The sequence below is a fragment of the Brachyistius frenatus genome, unplaced genomic scaffold, assembly GCF_029030835.1.
Source record: "Brachyistius frenatus isolate BFR_SWC_R1_liver_20210118 unplaced genomic scaffold, ASM2903083v1 Contig_1, whole genome shotgun sequence".
In the NCBI taxonomy this organism is placed as follows: domain Eukaryota; kingdom Metazoa; phylum Chordata; class Actinopteri; family Embiotocidae; genus Brachyistius; species Brachyistius frenatus.
This window is the reverse complement of record NW_027210600.1, coordinates 1,207,501-1,233,027: the sequence shown is the minus strand read 5'-3', so window position 1 is coordinate 1,233,027 and position 25,527 is coordinate 1,207,501. Positions and strand designations below refer to the sequence as shown.

Here is a 25,527-nt window from a genome sequence, read left to right as displayed (position 1 = left end):
GTGAGCCCCCTATTGAAAAAGATGCACCCCATTTACTCTTTAATAGATACCATTAGAGCCCATGAACCTTTCCTGTCCTCTCTGCTGTGCCCATCTGTCGTACATGTATGATGTCTGTGTTTGAATACTTGTACCACTAATGGTCATGATATGTGATTTACATTGTGTTGCGTTCCAGGAGGTTACACAGTGCTACAGGATGACAAATGTATGCTCTGCAGTTATGACGTGTTTAAAGCCCAGAGAGCTCTGTTTGTGATCCAGGTTCAAGCCCAGAGTTTCTGGCCGAACAAGTGGGGCCCAAGGAATTGTCTTGGATGTTCTCCTAGAGAATGCAACGCAGACACTGTTTTACTGGAGAGAAGAAACTTGCATCACTATTATCAATGTGCAGTGGTCTTCACAGAGCATTTTCACCCCGGACTCGAAGCTCCTTTAAACAAGCACTGGAGCATATGTTGTACTTCAAGCTCTCAGTTTTACTTTAAATCCATCTTCACAAGCAGGTTTGGGTGTTACACTGTTCGACTATTTCTTATTGTTGCTGGTACACCTCGTATGTTTCACATTTACCTCTACCCAGCCTTAATGATGGTTTAAAGTAAAACCACAAACTTGAAACTGCAAGTATAACTTTGTCCTTTTTTATAGGACAAAAGTGTACTATCCCAACAAACTGATTAATTTGACTCTACGTATTGGTTGCTGTATTTACGTCTTTACCAGAAAAAGGAAAATCCTTTATCTTTTCCCCTATCTTTAAACAAATGTCCAGTTTGAGTTAAAAAAAATATTATTGGTTGTCAATCAAAATTTAAAAAATATTCCCCCAAAAAATATGTGGAGGCAGTAGGACTACTTATTCAGTCCTGACTCAGCTGCATACACCAGCCACAAAACCTGCACCTGTCAGAGGGCTGTTTGAATTCAGCCTGAGAGGTGAAACCTGTGGCAAAAAATAGTTTTCTTGCTGCTGCATGTAAAACTCACTGTTGATAGCACAATGTAACAATTCAAAGTGATCCAGATGAGTATATACGTTTGTATATTCATGCACTAAGAAGTATATTCACTCATGAGGATTTTAGCTGCTGGACTCGAAAGGGAGATTTTAGTCAGTAAAACTTCAACTGTAAGTATGATGGACAAACATTTGATAAACTGCTAGAGATACAATGTGTACCAGTCGTTTAACTCCAGGCAGAAATTACACCTTTGGACAGAGAAATTGGTAACGACTGCCAATACTGAGACATGAGCATCTCCTTAAATTTTAGATGCAGGTGGTGGAGAAAAGCCAACAGGTGGATGATGTCATGTTTTTGGTTCAATCTCTTGAAGTGGTGAAATACGGGAGAAAGAATAATGGAGACCCATCACCAAAAGAAAAACTTCCCAACTGAACTATGGAGCTTAATTTGCAAACAGACACACACTTGGCTCACACTGAAGAGTGTTTACACTTAAACCTCGGACGGTTTCATTATTTATAAGCACCCTTGGACATTTTAGCACTGCGTGGGATTGGCTTAAAAATGAGAGACAATGAGAGAGAGGAATAAAAATGAGTTTTATGATATTGAAAAATTACCAGCATGTGGTATAAAATCTAAACCTCTGTCTGGCTGTCAAGGAGAGGAGAGTGTCATGAATTTGGAATTGAGTGTGTGCGTGTGTGTGTGCGTGTGTGTGTGTGTGTGTGTGTGTGTGTGTGTGTGTGTGTGTGTGCGTGTGTGTGTGTGTGTGTGTGCGTGCATGTGTGTGCGTGTGTGTGCGTGCGTGCGTGTGTGCGTACGTTCAACAGCTGCATGTTTTCACAGGACGGTGCAGTTTTTCCAAAGCAAAACATAATTCACATCACTGCCAGCCGCTGTGTCATTTAAATACATTTGAGGCATGTTAATTCTTTACAAAAGGTCAAATTCATGGTAGCAACCAAAAGCTAAAAAAAGAAGAGATGGTTTTCCTAAAAGACAGAGGAAAACCTGATGGCAGAGAGGTGAAAGGGGGTCAGTGGTGTTGACATGGGGTGCAGTCTGGGAAATGGACACTTCTTTGCCAAGTACATCAATGCTGAGCCAAACAGATTCTTAAAAATATGTGCCAAAACATGCCCAGTATTTCACATCAGTGGAAGAAGTAACAAACAGAGACAGGAAAGATGTCTGAGCCTAAAACCAAAAGGGGTGAGACTTAGACATGTGTTATTTGTGATGTCTGAAACATCTGGAACTGTGAAGAAACAGTTATTTTTGGTTCAATTCAAAGTAATACTTCCTCCAAGAACTGGGGCCTTGAGCCTTTCAGACATGTTGACAGCTAATACATGTAGGAAAAGCCCAGGTAATAAGCATGCTTGGCACTTTTACACATCCCTGTCATTTAATGATAGACTCATTTTTTTTCATCCACTTGCGGAAGGTCACTCTCCTGCATACAGCACCGAGCCTTTTCCCAAGGAGCTACACTGTGACCTGCCGCTGTCCTCTCACCATGCTCTCACCATTTTAGCGTGCAGGTGGGTGCGGTACATGCAGGGCAATTCTGGCTGGTGCACATCCATTAGTGCCCTTGCATTTGCAGTGGGGTCCAATACTCCACATTTTGTTTCATGTCGTTGTACATTTGTTCAGCCATTTCCATTGTCAGAACCTCGAAAGCAGTGCTGGACAATGAAACTAGCCTTTTTTGGGTGTTGGGGCAGATAAGTAACATTTCAAACAAGGCCATATGTCAGATCGTATATGGGTTCTAAAAGGTTCTGGAACTTGGTATTAGTAGTATTCAAAACTGGCAAGCACTAAAAGATGGCATAGCCTGCTTGGTAAGATTCATAATCTAATCTTTTCCTTTGATCAGATTGTTCCTGATTTAAAATAAAAGTGAGATAATTTTAGATAGTTATGCATCAGACCACTGTATTTTTTATCAGTATGTTCGTAGAGTGCTAAAGTACAACATGTCACAGTTACACTGTGTGCTGTCAAGGGACACCTCAAAATACCCCAGACACACTACACAGACAGCAAAAGAATAGGAACTGGGAAGTGCAAATTTGAGAAGTGACTGTGACAACATATCTACTTTGTTGGAGACTGGATGCACATCCACACTGGGAACGTGGACAGTGGGGTGTATATTGGTGACAATCTTCTCTAAACCAAGTGACAGCACTAGTGGTTTCAGTGGTGGACTGTTGGGAACAGAAGAGAAAGTTAAGGGAGAAAGGTTGATAGATGGGTCAACAAAACATCTTTTACATTTAAGTCCACTGTTCACTTCCTGTTTCCCAGTGTCAGCTCTTTGACCTTAATAATGGGATTGTTATCCTAACTATTGTTGTTAACCATCCTAACCACACAATGAAAAATATTTCTCTGTCAACAGTGATTCATAACGGTTTTCAAAGGCACAGACAAATGACTTTATCCTGCTGATAGCAGCATCAAATCACAACTTGATTTGACATATTGTTCTGGAAAACAGACATAAACAACAAATGGGATTGTAGTGTAACATAATTGAAGCAGCGAAAAAAATTACCATGTTGGAATTTTGTTTTTTACGTGCTTAGTTTGACATATCCTGCCACGTGTTCTTGCAGGTGCCGGCCTGTCCAGGTGGGAATCATCCCAAATCCTGACCTTTACTTAGCTTGGAGCTTCTGTGAGAAACACATGTTCCTGACCATCATTTCCAAGACTATGAACCACGACCCCACAGCTTCACGGTACTGAGACACTCATGATATCTAACACCTGAACTTGACCACAATAATATTGACAAGCCTAATGGAGGTCGAAGGATCTCCTTCGCTAACAGGTTTGAATTGGCTTACCACAATCCTCTTCAATAAACGTGAAAAAGCTGCAGTGGAGTCATTCAAATATACAAAGGCACAGAGCTCTCAGGCAAGAATCTTCCCTATATGTGTGCTCTCAAAACATTGATGCTCCCTTCACTTTATTTGGATAGTTTCACCGCGGGATCCTTGCTTATTTTCGCCCATAAGTGGCTGGGAGTAATCAAATCCCAACTGAAATATTTTCTTTGCCGCCAGTACCTTTCTGTCTGCCGTTTTCACTCCCAGGGAAGCATCCCGTCAGGCTTTAACTTTCTTTCCAACCGGGGATTTACGGAAGATTAGGGAAAACTATGTAAATGACACTGCTCCTGCAGAGTCAAGCGAAACGTTAGACCCCAATAGTGAGGAGGTGGGAGTCAGGAGGAAAGCAACGAGAGTGGGAAGGGGAAAAAAAAAAAAAAAAGAGCCCATCCTCAGGAATTTCCCTCGGAAATCTGTGGATTATCCGACTAGTTTTAATGAAAGTTGTCAGGATTAAGAATGCTAAAGTCCACTGAGGCCACTGCTGGGGTAGGGATAGGGACGGAGCATTGGGGAGAACAAGGAGGGAGCAGGATAATAGCCAGGGACCTATTATATTCCTACATTACCAAATTGGAGGTAAAATTTCCTTAAAGGGGCTTAGTGAAGGGGCCTTTGATGAGATTCAGGGTTGAACGGATGACTTGATGGAGGAGAAAGTGAAAAAGGGAGGATAGGCACTTGCACACACATCGATAAACACATCTATCAAACTTTTTGTCTGGCTAAAATGGCTCTCAGACAAAGTAAGGCAGTCCTCTTAGACATACTGATTAGCTGAAACATCTCTCGTTCCGCCCTACTCCACACTTCTTTCCCTCTCCCTCACTGCGCTTATCTTTCTCTGTCCGTTATGAGACGGTCACTTCGGTGTCAGCGGTGATGGCTAAGTGGGAGCTTGAGCACTTCCTTAATCAATCTGGGTAATAGAGAGGAGCTTGCCAGTCACACACACACACACACACACACACACACACACACACACACACACACACACACACACACACACACACACACACACACACACACACACACACACATACCCAAAGACCTGTCAGCTCTCATTCTCAGTCATCCCCGCAATTCATTGAGGCATTGAGCTCTCTCTCATACACAATGGCAAAGGAAGTAAACAGATTTGACACATTGCTGTTGATACACCTGCAAAGCCGAAGAAGCACATAAAGGGTAGATTAGCACAGCGGTGCATGGATTGGCAAACAGACACAGGAAATTATAAAGCTCGCATGGCCCGGACGACACACTCAGACACACACACATTTCACTGTCAGAGGGATATAGGCAGACAGCTGGGAATGTCACGCATGCACACTCGACAGGCGATGCAATAAAGGAGAGGACACGGCGAGGGCGAATACCTTGATAAACTGTGGTATGCTTTGCGTAAACATTCGCCTCTTTTAAAGCAGAGCGTTTTGAACATGCCGGTCAAAGGAAAGCGGCGGTCAATGCGGTTGTGACGAAGCGGGATCGGGAGGAGGGGGGAGGGGGGAGAGGGTTGGCGAGAAGCAGCCAGCTGCTCGTCAATATCACGGTAAGGAACACAGCTGTGTGGAGACGGGCATATCTGCGTGTCCAGTACATTAAATGAAGACGTTCTCCAGATGACGTCTCCCAGCAATTCCAACCCTGCTGTCGATATCCAGCCACATCTGCACCTTTTCCTCAATATACTTCCTAAATCCCGTTCTCCCTTCCTCTGTCTGTCTGCATCCGTGACTCCTTTCCGTGCCAACTTCAAATGTCTCCCAGTTTTTTTTTCTCCTTCTCTGTTCCACACGCAAACATCTTTCTCTCTCTCCTCCTTTCCTCTGTCATCCCGCCATCTCTGTTCTCACCCTCTGACCCCATCCAAATGGCCTCAAGATGTTACTGCAATTAATTTGCATTTACTTACATCTCAAGTACACACGCCGCCAAGAAAACCTTGGAGGAAATGTTGATAGCGGTTCTGTATGACAGTACAGAGGAAGTAGCTGGCGGAAGACCATCTTGCGTGAAGTCCTGCTTGGATTAGGAACAGATTTGCACGGACATGTAAAAGTTGGCTAAGTAACGTTTTCTTTACTTCAACACGTCCGCATGCTGTTCTGTTTTTCTGTCGGGGTTTTCTCATGTGAACTCTGGACCTGTTTCTTCGGACATTGTCCCGAGTTGCCCTTTTGTCATATATTGCTTAAAACGGGAGATTAGGCTATTTTGAGATCAAATTTGCGCACAATGCATGCTGGTTAGATTTCTGTCGGAGTTTGAGCCCGACTTCCTCTGACGTCATTTAAAGTTGTCGATGATAACAACGCGAGGTCAAGGACGCAGCAGTTTGGTGCTACACTCCAGACTGCACGGCCTCAGGGCATGATGGGAAACACCTGGCTCTCACCTGATCTAACAGCTGATTGGTTTAGATGTTGGCTCAGCAATCTGAAAGAAATCTTTCGTCTACGCAGAATTAGATAGATTCTGGAGGTTTATTGTGCAAACAGAGTAAATGTTGTTGATTGATGGAGATGTTCATCATTCAGAGGTTGAAAAGATTCCAATTACAGATCAATCGGAATGTATATACCACAATATACCAGAAGTATTTAACAATATTAAAAACGTCTGGTAAATGGGATGTGAGAATTCTAGTGCAGAATACAGGCGCGACCATCTTCAATACTGAAATCTGTGATTGTGTTGTATGTTTTTGCCTGTATTTGACAATTCATTCATGTTCCAGTTTAATTCTGTAGTCAGCCGATTTATTTACAGAAACAAACATGCGAATTCACATAAAATGGAGGTTTTTAACATAAACAAAGGTCATATATCATCTGTACAGCATTTTAATAGGTTCCCGGGTCATAATTTAAAGAACTGGAGACTGTATATTAACTGATATGTGGGTCTGATAACATTTCGGGATCTCGGACTGAATGCTGAAAACTGTCCGACCTGACTGCAGCTGTCCGTCTCCGCCCCCTGCTGCTGCCGCCAGGTGAGGTGCAGTTCATCTCAAACGAGACTACCGCCCTGTCAGACGTGTTCTCACCTCATGGATGCACTCCGTTAGGTTTAGCTGTGTGTTTGTTTGTGTGTGTGTGTGTGTGTGTGTGTGTGTGTGTGTGTGTGTGTGTGTGTGTGTGTGTGTGTGTGTGTGTGTGTGTGTGGTGGAGGAGGACGGAGGGCAGGGGGGATACAGAGCTCAACTGAAACTCTGTATCAGCAGGGTTTTATACACTGCATCGGTACCATGTGTTTGGCTGATTATGTCATTGGATGACTAAGCATGTGTACAAATGTTCCGAATAAAGCGCTGATGTTATATATTAGTCTGTCAGCTGGATCCTTGTAAAAGAAGTTATGATAAAGACAAGCAGGTTTCCCTTTCTGAGGTCTGTGCTGTCATTTCTGTTATTCTGGTAGCCTTTTATCTTTTTTAAATGACACTTTATTCTATTTTACATCAAAATCTAATTAAGTTTACTTAAAAATGAAAACAAAAGCATCAGGAATTCTGAACAAGTCCACCGCTGCATCTCAGCCATCAAATAAAACTGCCTCTTTCTGGCTGAAGTCCTGTTGTTTTACACATCCAAGAATCCCTCCTGCAGTTATATTTCACCCAACATTAAGTTTCAAACAGGAAATACACCAAAGTAAGATGTTCTCTTTAAGCAGTTTTATTATATGACTTGCGGCGAGTTTTGAGAGCATGATTGTTTTTTGCATGTTGGCGAGGAGGGCAGCAACATCAGTCCACCGCATTGTCCAGCCGCTTTGTGGTGGTTAAGGTTTTTCCATTTTTTCATGTTTGGATTCAAGAGGCCGGTCAATACAAGTCAATTGTAGCAAAGTCCTGGTGCTGATTTGGCTACTTCTGGCTCTCCTTGTCCTAATCATCGTCCCAGTTCACAGTCCGCTGAATGCCAGTCTCCCCGTTCCCTTTCAAGGGAAGAATTCTCCCCCGTAATCCATCCCAGCTGTGGCAGATTGCACGGCCAATTAAAGAAAAAACGTTTTGCTTGCCCCAAACGAGCCGACCACATGTTTGCAGCACGACCTCCCCTCCGCTCCGCCTTCATCCCCGCTGGGACCCGACCTCTGCAGGGTTAGGGGTCACGGCGCTTGTCGTTTCGTTCCTCTGATGAGCGGGGAGGAAAACATGTAGACTGCAGACAAACAGGACAATTACCCCCAGCTCTGACGGAGCATCTCCACCCGAGCAGCCTCACCCGCGAGGTCAAGGAGGCTACGTCCCACATCCACACCTACAGTAAAAGGGCAGCTGTCAACGAGGTGATTTACCCCCCCCTCCTACAGCCCCCTCTGGGCTACCTCTTCTCTCCTTGCTGATCATTCGATGTTATGTTTTGTTCATTGGGAGGGCGTGGAGGTTGAAACCACAGGGGGAAACCACAAGACGTGATGGCATAGATCGCTTTTGGAAACTGAGTGAAAGACACTTCTGTTGCTGTGGCGGTGTTACAGCGTTATTAGCTCGGAAAGTTTTGGACGTGAGAACGGGGTCACACGATGTGCACAGCTGGGGACGGAGTTGAGAAATGGAGGTCAGACGTTAGCGAGCAAGGACGTTTCCTGAGGTTGGTTAAATGGGGTTATGAATTTATAATGATAAGATGAGGATGGGGAAGGGGGGGGGTGTTACTGAATCAAAAACAAGAATGAAAACAAACACAGGTCAACGAATGATTCTCGATATTGTCCCTTCAGTGACTCTGATTCTGGTGGCTGCATATCCGTGTCCGCCATGCTGTTTGTTTTTCCCTTTCAAGCCCCGTTGGTACACCCCACCACCCCACCCCACCCCATGCCCCTTCCACCCCCAACCTCTACATCAGGGGCATGAAATTGAAGGAGTGCACTTTCTTTTCCCGTAGCACGCAGCGTAAACAGGAAATCTAATCACAGCGCTGCAGCAAACCTCGATACTGTAAACACACACATGAGCTTACAGTATGTATACAGCAGGGGCATATATGGGGAGAAGAGGGAAAGTGCCCACTATAGACTGGCCTCCCGAAGACACTAAAGCATTCCTGCTCACTGAGGTCTGCACAGCATCATGCAGCCTAGTAGAAACAGATGCGCTCCATGTAACTGTTTTCTATACAATACATGCACGGCTGTTTATGTCTGGAAAATCACGACCATTCGCGACCCGCACGACCTTGCACATGCAGCAGCGCACAATACAAATACAAGGTAGTTAATAAAGGTATGTATGAAAACACACAGGCCGAGGGCATTCAGTACTAAATTCCAGTTGGCATGAGGTAAGACTTAGCAGCGGGACAAATGATTTAACACGGGACGCTTTATAAAGCAGGACATCAAAGGCAGACGGAACAAGCAAATGTTTGAAAGCATTTAAAATAACGGCTGCAGCTGATGTCGTCGAGGGCACGTCACTTGCTCGGAGCGTAAAGAAAAAAAACGTCTGAAACAAAGTTTGAGTGAAAGAAAAAAAGGGGGATTGGTAGCGGAGTCCCAGACGGACTGAACCACCCAAAAGAAAACAGACAGTGTTGCTTTCCCCATTACCGTCTCAGACTTTGATATGAACCAGAGAGGGGCGAGTGGTGGCTAGTATATCAAACCCAGATCTCTCCTTCCCGCCTCATTTTTGCTGTCATCTGTGTAATAGCAAGATCAATGTGCATGAAGTCAACCGGCTGTCTCTATTATGACTGTCCTTCTGTTAAATCTCGAACAAAAACAAAAGCGGTTCATCGGATTCCTCAGAGGAGCTGGTGGCCAACTGGTTGACGAGCCTGATTCATTCAGCACGCTTTTCAATTGAAAAATGTCCTCCTTTTTATATCTCCGCGCAAATGTCATCACCCTCGCTGTTCCTCCTTCTGCAGATTTTTCCCCCCCCATTCCCAGATTCTCTTTATTTTTTTCTCCCTTACTCTGAACCTGCTTTCAATTCCCTCCGCGCGCTGACAGACACTCTCATCTGGGCGACCTTGCTTTCTTCCTGTGTTTCCAGGTTTCAGGGAGGTTGCAGGGGGGTGAAAGGTGAAAGGTCGGCCTTGTGCTCGGAGCTGTCTCGGTCTCTGTCAACACAACCTCTGCTCTGTAATACCATTTCCCCCGGATCACACTGAAAGAGGAGGGGTGAAGGTAATGGGGAGGAGTCAGGTCAGTCAATTAGCTGCACTGTTGTTGGCTGACACACCGCAGAGTGAACACCACATGATACACATCTACGGTATGTTGGACATTTATCTATAGTGCATCATGGGGATTATCAGAGGGCATTTGAAGTCACAGTTTACAACCATCATTGTACACATAAATCTTACATGCATTTTATTAGCACTGACTAATACTAGAATGATCCTATAATAAATCATAAATCCATTTTATGGACAGCAAATTAGACCATTATGATATGAGGAGGTATATTATGTAATATTCATTTTTCAATATTTTTAAATGTGAGGCATAAAATTTAAATTCTGCAGTCACTTTATTGCAGGTACTCGTGACAGGCCCTGTTTGTACCGACACATATCAGAATATGAATATCTTCATGTTACTTCAAACAGATCACATATAGCAATGGGTAGATTGTTGTCTTTTTTTCTAGTAGACATTAGGACAATGTAAAGGCATTTGTGCTGCACTGAAACATAATATTACAACAGCCACCTTTCTGCATCGACACATATCAGAATATGAGATAATTGGTTTGTTGCTCACACAGATATCTGAATGACAAATCGTATTACGCAACATGTATTTAAATATTGAAAGAATCACCCTTAATGCACAGAAACATCAGCATACTGAAAAGAAACTAGCTGCATCAACATATATCAGAGTACTGAGTGAGTTGGAGCAGGATTATATTATGAATAAACTTTTATGACTGATTTTACCTGCTTCTCACTTAATGCAAACTGACATCTTTATCTATATACTTCATATCAGTATTATGTATATTGGAATGTTACCAGTAAAACGAGGGAGTCATGTCATACTGGCCACGCTGCTTCACTGATTTAAATGCTGTTTTCATTCATCAAGTAATTCAATCCTTTCACGTTTATTCCACTAGATTTTCATATTAAAAGCCTTAAATCCTGGTGGTTAGAGTGCAAACGTAGACTGTCTATAAAGATGAACATTGCGTACGGGTCTGTAAAGTGAGGCAAATACGGAAGTGCCTTAATGTGCAATACCACTAAGAGCCACTAGGGGCTGGCTCCAAGAAAATGTATGGTTCCAACAGACTCCCGTTCAAAAAGCAACAACTTCTCTCATGAAATACAAACTCAATACATTATTTTCCACAAGTCATTTTAATGTTATTATCTAAATTCACTCCTTCTGATCAGTGTTCTGGTGATCTTGTTGAAAATAATATAATATAATATGAAATAATTGATTATATATTAGACCTTGAAGAGAGCTACGTAGCGTGTCTGGTTTGATGGACATCCCTGGGCTGCAGTCAGGTTTCAGGTACTGTATAGATGGAAGGGACATTCTGTCCTCAGGTTCTCAGTCAGATACTTCCTTTGTTCCTCCCCAGTTCGTTCAAGTATGGTCACTTCTGGCTCCACAAAACCAAGATGGCGACAGCCAAAATGCCAGAATTGAGGTTTCAAAGCAACAGTTCACAAACAACTGTGTGTTGTCACGGTGGGTTGCTACTTGGACTCAAAACATTTGGGCTCAAAACACATGGGCGTACATGTTGTCTACTGTACATATCTGGTAAATTCAAAATTGTTTCTGTTGAGCCAAAACAATAATCTGAAAGAACCAAAAAAAAAAAACTACAAGAACTGAAATATAAAAAAGTGGATGAAAGGGGAACAAAGTGATGAGTGTAGTCTGACTTTGTTGTTGCACTGGTGGAGATACAGCTGTGGATTTATACATTATACTGAATTTACAATGTAAACTGTAATGCTGTCAGCCCTTCAGTGTTAGTTTGTGCTGTCTATTGAATACAGACTGTAACATAATTTATTGAATTCCCAAGAGATAACCAAGCTTGTTTGACACATAAAGCTTCAGTTAAAATGTTTCAGGTTGATATAAAGTCTCCAAAGAAATCTGATCTGCATTTATTTTTTTTTTTGCTCTTTTGAAATCCTCCATCCAGATACCTATTCCCAGAAACCATGTCCAAAACGAGCCGGTAGAAAACCCAAACAGATGTGCAGGAGCCACGTCTCTAAAAGATCTAATAAGATGTTTTAAAGTCTCCTCTCACCTCGAGTTTGACCTTTCACCTCTAACTAGGGTTCATCTGTAGGAGGAATCTGAACTCCTGTTTGGCGCTCCAAAGAGCACAGGTAGGGTCATGCCTAAACATGCCCCCACTGACCACTCTGACCCCTGCGCTCAAACTCAGCCGTTTTATGATTTGTGCAATACGCTGTGATCAATGTCATCGGACTGTGTCTAGAAAGTGGCCTTCCCTTAAGATGTCAAAGGTCACAGTGATTAAGCACATGCCACAAGTGACCCGCCCTCCATCAGGAAACCCCTTGTATTTCTCTTTGACCCCACCCACCCAAATATCCCGCAAGGTGCTCAGAGCCGCCTGTCACGGTGATTGATTGTCCCTAAATACAGGAGGGCCCAATTGGCGGTTGGTTTCCGTGGTAACTCACAGCAAGCCATGTGAATGTTTGTGTACGTGTCTGCGGTCTTTATTAAGATTAGTCGCTCTCATATACACACCCTCACCCTGCAACCCACCGCCGTATGAGGTACCGGGCAAACCCAAATATTGGCTCGTCATATGTTGCCAGTGTGTGCATAGGGCATGCGTGTGTGTGTGTATGTGTGTGTGTTTGCGGGTGGGTGTCTCGGTGCGATTGTGTGATTTTGATGTCTCAGAGTGTGAGAGCAAAAGACCAGGTCTCAGCAATAAGCGACAGAAGGGAATATGTTTTCCTTTCCATTGCCAGGAGAATGGAAAAATCTGGAGTGTAATGACTCTATCCGTGAAATGGGAGTTAAACCATAATAATCATTAAGGGGCGACCACACATGCACTCAGATACACACACACACACACACACACACACACACACACACACACACACACACACACACACACACACACACACACACACACACACACACACACACACACACACACACGCACGCACACGTACATACACATGGATAGAGACCCACCAGCTGCTGCCTCCTGCCCCATATTTCCCCTGTGAAAACAGTTCTCTGGGATAGGTCACACACTCACACACATGCGTGCACACACACTAAGTACACTCACATACATAACTATGAAAAAATACAAGTGCAAAGACACAACATTTCTCCTCAGGTCTGTCATCTCTGGGTAAGATCAGAAAGTTCATCGTCCCACCAAGCAACCACTTGTGTTCCTTCATGTCTGTTCAAACTCAATATCTGTATCTGTTTACAACATGCATTTGAATTTATTTAAGATGGAAGCAGAGCTAAACACCTATATTTGTTTGGCTGCTTAAAAAATGTATAAAATAACATTTTAACCATGTATCTTAAGTAAACAATTAGTTAAGTAGGTATTCGATTGTATTTGAAAGTCTCTAGCACTTTCACTACAGAGCAAATAACTGCTGTTGATGTGGTACTGGCACCTTTAAATGGTTTACACTATTTGAATAGTGAGGCTTTGTGTTTTTAAACTATGTTAAGTTTGTCAAATCTGATTCAGAATGGGCTTCTGCCATCCATAATATGGCAGGTACAGAATACTGGACCTGTATTCAGGCCATGTGAGTGTTAAAGTGTTCAGAGTAAAGGTGGAAACAGATCAAATGGTTTTGGAAAATATCAAATCATACTGGTCTTTTTAGTGAGAAGGAATTAAAAAGCAGTTGAGGAAAATTGACACTACTGAGAAGATCAAGTTTGTCATTTTCCCGTCACTGTGAAGGAGCCCGAAGTCCCATTTTTAGAATTACATTTTGAATAAAACCCTGCGCAACATCGGCCAAGACCTATCCAGCACTACTCAACAAATGTGGGGGAAACTGAAGGAAAAGCTATTAAAGAATGGTTGAATATAGTGCAACTGAAATAACCCAGCCCATCCAAACAGACCTGTGAAAAACAAACCTGAACCCGACGTGCATAAACAAAGTTTCAATAAAGAGAGACTTGATTGGAACGGGACCAGATCACAGCCAGACTGTCGCTATTCAAAATGAGGTCGACCTAAACAGAGAGGACACAAACAGTGTCAGCAGCTTGAAGCACTGTCAGTTATTTCAATCATTTAACAAGCAGATATGGTGGGAAAAAAGCAGCAATAGAAGAAAGAAAAAAAAATAATAATTTGGTTATATGGTTCAAGGACAAATTGACTACACGCTTTATTTCTACTCGCAACACATTTATGACAAGTTTTAGACTTGCGACACTCAGACCTACTCCAGATGGGCCATTACCTCATAAAATAATCAAATACGTTTTTACAACTATTATCTTGTCTTGGCAAAATATATATTTTTCTTGTTTCTAGTAAAGCCTGAATGTGGCAGTAATGCACGTAAAAGCTGTTTGCCAACCATCATCAAGCAACAAAAGAAGATGAAGGAGAAAAAACGTGTAAAAAAAAACATGTGTGGCTCTTTGAGATGAGATGTTTCAGTACAGACAGCAGAAACATGAAAAGACAACTACAGCATCCAAAAAGTTCTGTGGAACTCCTTTGAAAAAATAAACAAAAATGAGGTGCAGTGCAAATTCTGCCCAGAAAAGCTAGCATAAGTCTACCACAACGATTTGAGAGCAAAGCACCAAGCAGACAGTTCATCCTCAGATCAACAGTCACTGGATAGGTTTGACACAAGACAAAGAAACGTTCTTCGAATGATAGACAAATAGTTACTAAGCGGCAACCAACCATCGGTTAGTGAACTGACGATCTGAAGCTCGGCATTTCAGCTGTCGCCATTTTGGAGCCATAAGTGACCACAGTTGGACAAGCTGGAGAGGACCGACGAATCTGATCAGGAACCCGAGGACACTGCGCCCGCCCACCTATAGTGGCAACCCGACTGCACCACAGGCCTGTCAATCAAACAAACACGCTCACACAACACAACACTTTTTCAGGCCTAATATTTAATTCAGGACGGGATTATTTTCTGATGGACCGATGGAGTGACTTTTGCGAATGACATCATTATGACTTGTGGAAAAAATGTACTGACTTTGTATTTCATGAGACAAGTTGAATGGAAATCTATTGGAGCTGGAGACTTTTTGGTGCCAGCCCCTAGCGGCCCTCAGTGGTATTGCACTTTAAGGCACTTTCACTTTGGCATCACTTGTCAGACCCTGAAGCTATGTCCACTTTCATATACAATCTATAATAGTTACAGAGAATACTGAGTAGTAATTTTGCTTAAAGTGCCCATCCTTAGACTGCTCTACCCACATTGGGTGACCACATAACAGCTGTAATGCAATAGGTTCCAATTGGATGACTTGTATACAAGATCTAAAGTTATAAGGAACACCTTTGTGGTACTTAATGGACATCCTGTCACCACTATGCGGAGTGCACACACACACTGACTGTAACAGTGTGTATGTAATATCTGAAGTGGTGTCATAATATTACTTCCAAAACTATAATGGCACGATGTGTTCAGCATCACTTAATACCATCATAATGTATTCCTTTTATTGGATACCTACTCGTTGCTCATTTTGTCTTTGTGCTCGCGGTGCGGACACCAGTGTTTGGACAGTGAAGTGGTCCTCGTGGTGCGATCCTCCATTTTAAGAGACGAGCACAGTGACGACTGCTGAGCCACCAGCCTGACAGCCAGCAGTGGCAAACATGCAGCTTGGCAGCCCTCCCCCCTCCCAGAGACACCTCGGCACTATCAGCTCATTTGTTTTTTCAATTTTTTTTCCTGGTCTCCTTCTCTTACCTGTTGCCATGTAAGCCGTCGAGGATGAATCCAGACGGGTGTGATGTCTGTCTGTCTGCCTGTCTCTCCCTCTGTCTCTTTATAGTCTCTTGTTTCATCGCAGCTGTCCACTTTGCACCCCCTCGTTCTCTCTGTTCTCCTGCCTGCTTGTCTCTCCGTCATTTTAACCTACACTCTCTGTCTGTCTGTGCCTGTCAGTCTTTCCCCTCCTCTCTGCTCTTCGCTTTCATCATGGCTCTGTTTTTTCTGCTGAGGTGAGTGTTGATAGCTCCCATATTTTTCTCCCAGCTCTCCTCCCTCACTCTCCAGCTCTCTGTCCTCTCATCCTCCCTGCCTCATGTCTTCCCCATCCACTGTTTCCTCGTCTGGTCCAAATCAGACAACACATCATAACAAAGAAAAAAAAAAAAAAAAAGAGTGGTTTTCACAAGGACACAGCACTTTGACAAAGTATTTTTTTTTTTTTTTCCTTTCTGGACCACAGTGCTGTCGCCATGGTGCTGTCATTATCTCGGGCCACTTTCAGGTCAGTCAGGGGTGACACACTTCACTCGGACCACACCACTGATTGTTTGGGAGAAGGGCTCAGCGACATGATCATACCCACCATGAGATGATAGAGGTGACTCAATTACTTTAGTCATCTGTTTAATACCTGTGCTTGTAGAAGGCTCTGAAGTCATTAAGCAGGACAACTTGATGGCAGGAGTTTAGATTTCATTCTCTGACATCACCAAATGGTTATTTTATTAACATTTAGGAAGAATAGAAGGAAGAAACATTAGAATTAAAATGTAATGAAAGATATGTGGTTTTCTTAAGTTTCCAGGACGCTGTCGATCAAACCTGAGGTCAGCTCTGCTCCTCCACCGATTTGTTATACTATCTGTAATAAGAATGTACCGTCACCATCAGATACAACAGATGTAGAGCAGTGTATTTATCTAGTGTATCTACTCATGTTTTACATCTGGAGTCTCTGAAGTAATGAATTACTTCCTGTTCTGAAACTTGTCATCAGTTCAAGTGTTATGTTTATAAGAAATTCTTTTAAAATTAACAACCGTCATGGTGAATCAAGATGATAGCACTATAGCAAGAGGGAACCCCAAACATAACATTCAAGCTAATTGCTATGATCATTACTCTGTTTGTCTGTCCTTTTCTTAAGAACTCTCCGTAGAAGAGATTTAAAGGTAGAATACATGCAGTTTTGCATCGTTCATGCATGTGTTCTAATCAGAGACTTTATATAAACAATATATAAACGATGTAGCCTCGAGGTCTGAAAAGAGAAGCCAATACAGAAGTGCTTTCAAGTGCAATACCCCTGTGGGCCACTAGGTGTTGGCTCTATTAGACTCCCATTCAAAAAGCATCAACTGCTCTCATGAAATACCAACTCAATAACATTTTTTCCACAAGTAATGATAGTTTTATTAGCTCAGTTCACTCCTTCTGATCAGTGGAAGGTAATCCTTCTGAAAATAATTCCATAACTAATTAGATATAAGGCCTCAAAGAGAGGAATGTTTGGGGGCGTGTCTGGTTTGATTGACAGGCCTGGGCTGCAGTCAGTTTTTCGGTATGGTAGGGCGGGCATAGTCTAATGGGGTTCTCATTCAGATCCACTCCTGGCTCCTCACCACCTCGTCCAAATATGGTCACTTTGAGTTCCATAAAAACTAAGATGGTGAAAGCCAAATTGCCGAAACTTGAGCCTTCAGAACAGCATTTTACAAATCAATGGGCGACACAACATTTCAAGCCAATAACAACAACATGAGTTATACAAACAGCCAGTAATCCTAAAACTCTACTGAATTGTAAGACTTTTGACCTGCCAAATTGCTCCAAGTAACAGGCATTTCACGCAAACGCTGCAACCAGCTGTTTCCAAGAACACCAAATAAAATGTAAAACCTCATCAGTAAAGGAGTATTTTGCAGCAGTTTTGTCGTCCTTTCCCCCGTCCTCGGTTAAACACGACTGTAAACACCCAACACCGTCATCAATGGAGAGCTGCGATGTACTCGGCCAAGATCAATCAACGTTCTGGGCAAGCGGTTGTTCCTGCCTGGACGTCCGCGGTCTTGTTTTCTGAGTTCCCAGGAGTTCCGTCAACAGGGCGTCTGAGCCGGAGAGAACATACATTCCCTGTGTGCCCGTGTCTGTCTGCTGCAGCCAGAGCTTGAGTTACACTCCTCTCTCCAAAGTACAGCCAGGAAAAACAAATGACATCCTTTTTAAAGTTTGGAATCCGAGGCAATTTTTTTTCTCTACATTCGCCTCCAGTTTGGATCGTAATAGATCCATCAACGTCAGTCTCCTTGTTTGAGCCAATTGTTCTGCCTGGCCATGATTTGATGGCTTCCATGTGAGTGGGTATCCTCTTATATTATAATGGGAACTGCAATCAGGATCAGTGTGTGAACGGTGGCTGACATCCTGCCATAAAGCACACTGGAGCAGATGCTTGCAGGCACTGGCATGCACAGACTGAAAACCTGTGGATACATGCCTCCCTGCTCACTTTTAGACAATAGTTTCACACACACACACACACACACACACACACACACACACACACACACACACACACACACACACACACACACACACACACACACACACACAGAGAGAGAACGTACACCCTGTGCTGCCGATACTGTTGTCATTCATCATCCCCATCATTGGTGCACTGTCAGCGACAGCTTCAGCCCTCAGGACGGGATTCGTTCTGGAGACAGCACTTTTACGGGAAGGTAAAATGGTCCTGTCGTTCCCAATCCCAACTCATATCCATCCAAGCTCAGAAGCTCCCGTCACCAAAAGAAACCAAGAGGGAAGGATGGCGATCAGCATGGTAGGCATCCAAAATAATTTGGAAAACGTCACAGGGACCAAAAAACTAATACATAAATGAACTCTATAATAGTGTAACGTTGAAGAAAGAAAACCATAATTGGAGGCTGATTGGAAGCACAATGAAAAATAATACACTGTGGGAATGGAAAGCTTGACTCCTGAAGGATTATTAAATTGTGGCAGTGGTGAAATGAATAAACACATGCAAACTGCACTATGAAAGGTCATCTGTGTTTTTCAGCACACTCCCAAAAAACAAGTGGGGGATTGTTGTAGGTTTAGATTTAATACTTATATACAGTGCTGAAAAGCAAATCTGAAATATAGATTTTCTGTAGAGACTCCTAAATGTGTTAAATAATATTAAATGTTTCTATTAATATAGAGGGGTTAAGGCAGTGTTTATATCATGTAATAATACTGGTCAACGTAAGAGACAGGCGGCAACAATATATCCTGTTATTTGTCTATAGACAGTATAAATCTTCTAGATAAATCAGATATCTTCCAAAGCCGTTTTAGTACAAGATTCCCTCTTTGTGTTACTGTCCCTCTGTGCGAATCAGCGTCCAAGGAGATACAGAGTGGAGGGCATATTGTACAGACATGTTAAGAGGACACCTACTTGATTTGATTAAGTCACATAGCTGAAGCCTCACATGAACTTCAGGTAAATTGTGGTAGATATGTTAGTACAGAACTGTGGGATGGATCTCTTCCAATGGAAGCGTGTCAGGAAGGAATCTTTAGTGGCCAGTATAAACAGAAGGAATGAATAAAGCCAGAAAAGGCTTTCAGCGTACATCTGGCCATGGAAGTATTGTTTCAATTGTAAAAGACATGGAACGAAGTGAACATATCCTTTATGTTAAAGGGCAGAGGAGCCCATACACTATAAGGCATGGGTTCTGTTTAGAGAGCAGATTTTAATGGCAGAAATGGGGACTATCATGGAATTGGCATACTGTATATGTTGGCAGAGATATGATAAATTGTTCCATTTGTGTGTGTTTAATAGCTATTTGTAAAAAATGTAATTCCCAGTGAAGATTGCTGTTTCAGTGCACTGATGTCTGCATGGAAAATCCTACCACTAATACTTAATATTGGCCAATAAACTGATATCAGAATTGTTTTAGTACCTTAAATCGGTGTAGGCATTGGCTCCAAAAATACATTGTCAGTTAGGCCCTATTTCTTTTTCTCCTCTCTTGTTATTTCTCTGCTAATAAATGCATCAAATGCCTTAAAAAAATCAAGTTAATCAGACAAAAGTAGTGCATCTACCAACATGACTTTAACCCATTTCCAGTAAAAAAAATCTTTGAAAATTTATAAGAATTTCTTTAATGTGTGACTGTCCTAATTTCAAGATATAAACACTGATTGCTTTAAAAAAAAAAATAGATATATTAAACAAAATATAATTATTAAAATATTAATGTTATTTTATTTTTTATTGATTGCATTAAATAACAGACAACTCTGGAAATCGTTATTTCTTTTTTTTTTCCCCTCTGTGGAATGTTTGAAAAGAGCAGAAAAGCAAAAGGGAAAGTGCATAAATGATCAAAACAAACGCAATTCCCAGAAAATATCTTTCGTCATAATCACTTAAAATGAGTCACAGTGGATCCATAAACATATTAGTTTGCATAAAACAATCAAATAAAGGAGGCAGTGGAAGAAGATGCATTCATTAAGCTAAGGATTTTAGTCTCTCTGTCTTAATATATAGTTTTATCTACATACACAGAGAAATACAAATACAAAAATACATTTTTTTTAATATATTTGTGGTGTCATAACAGGATAATGCATCAGTTTAGCACACTAGCTCAGGGCGTGTATTTATTGTCTATAGGAAGAAGTGAGTCTGAAGTCTGTCTGGTCACACTGGCCCGAGGCTCTCATATGGAGATCTGCCGTCTCCCCCCTGCTCACCACTAAATCTGGGCCATAATCACACTCTAATTCACACACTCATAAATCTTCTCCCCCAAACTCTGATGTCAGCTCTATCCTATGAAACACACACTCGTGCTCTTATACACGCACGCACACACACGCACGCACACACGCACACCCACACACACACACACACACACACACACACACACACACACACACACACACACACACACACACACACACACACACATAAGGTTAATCATAAACTACTGCAGGAGGATATTTTTAACAATTCATTTCAATGCCTTTCCCATGCCAAAGTTTGGGCCCTTTGAAGTTTGAGTGGAAGTGCAAGAGAGCTCTAGTTTAATTTCACTACACTAGAAAGGCTGCCAAGGTCCAAGAGGACTTTTAAAAGCATTCAGACAGCTATAAAATTAAGCCCCGCTAAAAACACAACATAATGAAAATGGGGGGCTTTTCAGAAAAGAGAAAATTAAGATCAGTGTTTTCTATATGAGAAGTTAAAAGAAACTGTTTAGTGGTGGGCTAGCATTTCAAAACATTTATCAAAACTGTTGCAGGACACATATTCATCTGTTCATGGTGCCTGTGAGGATATAAAATAGTGCACCACAGTGCAGAACAGATTCAAAGAGCAATTTAAGACAAACTGACAGGAGATTTCAACTTTAGGGATCTAAAATTCTGGCATGTCCTGCACTTCAATTGCTTTGAAACAATATTCAATCACCCTTTCTCTTTCTACTTTGTCTTTGAGGAATGAAAGGTCAAGAGAGCAGGATATGCGCCATAGCTAGGGGTGTGACAGATATATGCGGAGATGAGTACAGAAACGAAGTGAAGGTAAAGTAGGAAGGCAAAGGAAAAGAGACGGAGCCATCTATGGATCTGAGAAAATCATTTGTTCATCTTAGAGCATTACCAGAACATTCAGAGAGATTTATAGGGGTATTATCAATAGCTTGTTTAAAAATCCAAACTGATTTACAACTTTGGCAAAGCAGTTTTGGTTAAATTTGATTGCATAATTCATAAGTTCATCAGACCTTAATTAACACACTAGTTTTATAGACACCTGAGAATAAAATCACCCACAGAGGGAAGTTTGATTGACCATTTATTTAGAGCCAGTAGTCAGATTATTTTAGTTTTATAAAGCCATTGTTCAGAGTGTCATGCTGATGCTGTACGGTCTCTCTGTGAAACCTATAAATAAAATATGGAATCACATCCAAATCTGTGGTATACTTCTTTCAAATAACTCACAATAAGAGCAGAATTAAACAGACTAACAGTTTCTCTTCTGACTCCTCTCGTGTTTTAAAGAGAAAATAACAATGTTTTCCCTCTAAATAGTGATTTAGAGTTTCTCAATTTTAAAACAAAAGGCTGACATTATTTTTATACATCCATCTATTGTGTTGCTAAACCGAAATTGGCGTGCTAATAACTAGGGGCCCGTTATACAAAACCCAGATAAGGGATTAAGCCAGATTTTTCGACGGACCGATGTTTTCAAAGTAGCATCTGTAAAACTACAAATGTTAGTTTTGACTTTTTCTACTGTGAATTTTAAATCCATTAGTTTAATTATTCAGTTATATTTTTGTGACATCATACCAATGTAAAGTCTCTGGGATTAATGGGGTAAACACGAATGTGTATGTGCAACGTGGAAGTAAACCCAGACAAGTGATTTTTATTCAAGTGAGTGAACTCCACGTTAGAGACAAGTACACATTTATTTTCAACACCACCATTAAAAAGATGCAGCAAGCCTTTTGTGGTGTCTTGTTTTTGTTTGTCTCCAAAAGCAAACCAAACATGCAAACAAAGGTGTAAGGCGCGGATTAAACAGAGAGTTCCCGTGCTCCAGAATAAGCCATGAATCGTGGAGAAACAGCCACAGAGGTAACCAAGTGTTACTTTAAAGGTCAAGAATTTGGTTCCACTAGTTTGTGAGGTTACAGCTTACAAGAACTATGAAAGAAACACATTTCACAACAACTAAGTATGAAGTATTTCACCACTGATGTGCCATGATTAGCGTTAGGTTAACGTTGGCAGCTGGATTCTGTTTCTCTTTGGGGAGTTTATACTCCAGCTACCCTGGTGTTTTCATCTGCATGTTTCCATGAGCATTTTCAATTTACACATTAAACAGATCTGGGAACCACAAAAAAAAAAAAAAAAAAAAAAAAATGCTTGATGCAAAAAGTGGGTGTAAACAAAATATGGACAGGATTTAAGTAAGCAGCAAAACAGGGGTATGTCAGACTGAAATACCAGTCTGATCTTTTATCTTTTCTTTTCATACCTACAGAGCAAAATGTTGTGGATCATACACTGGGCAGGACTTTTTGATACGAATCTGAGTTTATGCTGGCACCTATTAACTTTAGCCTGGGTCTTCTAGCCTGGTAACATGTAGCATGTACAGTATGTACAGTATAAATGCTTATTCAAAACCCTTTTTACAAGTTCTCAATTTTAAAATGAATCACTTAGAAACAAGAAAAAGGAGCCAAAAGTCAACCAACTCACTGAGCTAACTTTAGCCTAATTAACTAGCCAGTGACATTTCAGCTTTCAAAACTGAAATTGTGAACTTTGGGAACTGTTTTCTTTTCAAACTTTGAATCTACCGCTGGTTTCTTTAAGTACATCTGAGAATAACACAGTTGTCAATTTAGACACATTTTTACAATTCAAGAAAAAATAAGTAGAAATTGCATTTAGTGGCAAAACAGATGATAGCTTCATTGCTGAAAATGTGCACGAGATCATCAATCACGGCTGTACAATTAAAGCGTTACTGAATACAGGAGAAGAATGAGCTTCATCTGTGAGTGATAGAAGAGGAGAAAATAAGAGACGAGAGGGGTCCTCCTCCTCCTCCTCCTCCTCCAATCAGTCTCTGGCACATTAATTGAGTTTGGATGGATTGGAGATCGATGGCAGGGAGGCCCCTCGATTGCTCAGCGGTAAGAGGGATTAAAATTTGAAATCAATTAGTTTCGTGTCTGCAAATTCCTACCTCTGTGGGAAGAGAAAATCAATTAAGGAAATTAAAAGTTGAAGCAGCGAAAACAAAGTCATTTTCAACAAGCTCCTCTGCTTTCATTTTGGCCAGAGTTTGTGCGCCAAGTGGCACGGAGGATCAGATGGTGCCTTTATCTGGGTTATTTAAAAGATGTTCGGCCCCTGTGGAGAAATTCAGGAGTTTTCTGACCTTTGAACTTTTGGCCTCTAAAGCGAAGGGCTCCCTGGCTCATTGTGCCACCGTGGAACACACATAAAGGCACACACACACACACACATTGAGATAAAATGAAGCCACCGTTACCGTTGAAAACTATCTGTAAAAAGAAAGCTAAAAGTCCATAACATCAAAAGTGTTTATTTAATATACAGCTGGTAAAACCTTCCACTTCTCAACCTCTGTCATGAAAAAGTATAACTTTATTTCATCCTGAGTTTCACAAAAAGCCTGAGGTCTTATACATCAAACCCACACTTCAAGCTCTGAAGGCTTTAGAGCCTCTCATGTGGTATAGAAATGTATATGATTTATTTTTCACATAGCATTCATACGAGTGTGTGTTACCATTTTTTTTTTTTACAAATTATCATTGCAGATTCTCAACAGCTCCTGATCGCAAAGGAGAGAGGCAGACGCTCAGCGATAAAAGTGCAGATAAATGGTGGGTAGAGAGATAGAGAGGTTAGAGGTAAGGAGACAGAGTGTCTCTGAACATGAGATTGTTCTGCCTGGAAACAGACCACACAACTCAGTCAAGAGCCATCATCGTCCTCTCTGTGCGGATACATCACCAGGGGTTAGAGGTCAGCTGGACACAAACAGCAACAGATGTACAGGGTTGAGGTAAAAGACCTCAATATGGGATGACTTAAGCTGGTGTTAAGATGGTTGAGCAAAATAACGCACACACAGAGATCCATCCTCTTAAAATGTTTTTATTTTTTTTATTTCTGTTATTATTAATAAGAAAAGAAAAAAAATGTCAACATGAAGTGGAAGAGTTTCTCACTGCTAGTGATCCTTTGAGAATCCTTGGATCATTGGTGGATTTGCATTGCTTCGCTTGACTGTCTGTACAAGATGGATCTCAAAACATAGTTGTAATGAAGAAACAAAATATTTTACTGCTTTGTTGGTTTAAAATGTTGCTTCATTTCTGTCTGATTAATTGTCCGTCCACAGGACCTTTAGGGTGAACTAGTAGTAAGGCTAAGCACAATAATATCAGTACTGAATACCATTTTTCTCTTCCACTACAGCCTAACTACTGTTAGGATGGTTTTAAAACCAAGCCTAAGAAAATTGCAGCCAAACAGTGTAAACATGTCAGTCCATTAAAGATTACCGTGTCAGTCTCTCATTTTGCCTATAGGTGTTAAAAAGTACACGCTTGTATGACCAGGGTTGAAGATGGAGGTCATGACACGGAGGTCATGTGATGACACTGATTTAGTCCCCCGCAGAGAAAAGGCCCGGGATTGTTGGATGGAGCAAACACGTGACTTTTACCTCAGAGACCGGTGTTTGAGTCCGTATGATAGGAAAAGGGTAGCATGTTAAGTAACTTATGTAACAATACTACAATGAAAAATGACTTATTTCAATTCAAACCATGATCTTTTCTGAACCCTAATCAGTCAGTTTTGGTACCTAACCCTAACTGAAATAGGACACATTTAACCCAAACTGTGATCTTTTCCTAACCTAGCCAAGGTGCAGCCTGAGATGCAGCCAGGTTGCCGGTATAGATCCACCCCTCACTCCTCGCCAGCTCAACTAAAAACAAAGATGGCGATGGCCAAAATGCCAGACTTGAAGCTTCACAACGGCAGATCAGAAAC

At 41.6% G+C, this 25,527-nt stretch overlaps 1 long non-coding RNA gene across 1 annotated transcript in view; it reads right to left on the bottom strand.

Moving 5' to 3' along the window:
• Positions 1 to 3,085: 3,085 nt before the first annotated feature.
• LOC138617231 (uncharacterized) overlaps positions 3,086 to 25,527 on the bottom strand; it is a 121,212-nt gene continuing 98,770 nt past the window's right edge. Inside the window, exon 3 of the long non-coding RNA XR_011310650.1 lies at positions 3,086 to 3,193. This is a non-coding gene — a long non-coding RNA (uncharacterized lncRNA). The remainder of the gene's footprint in view (positions 3,194 to 25,527) is intronic.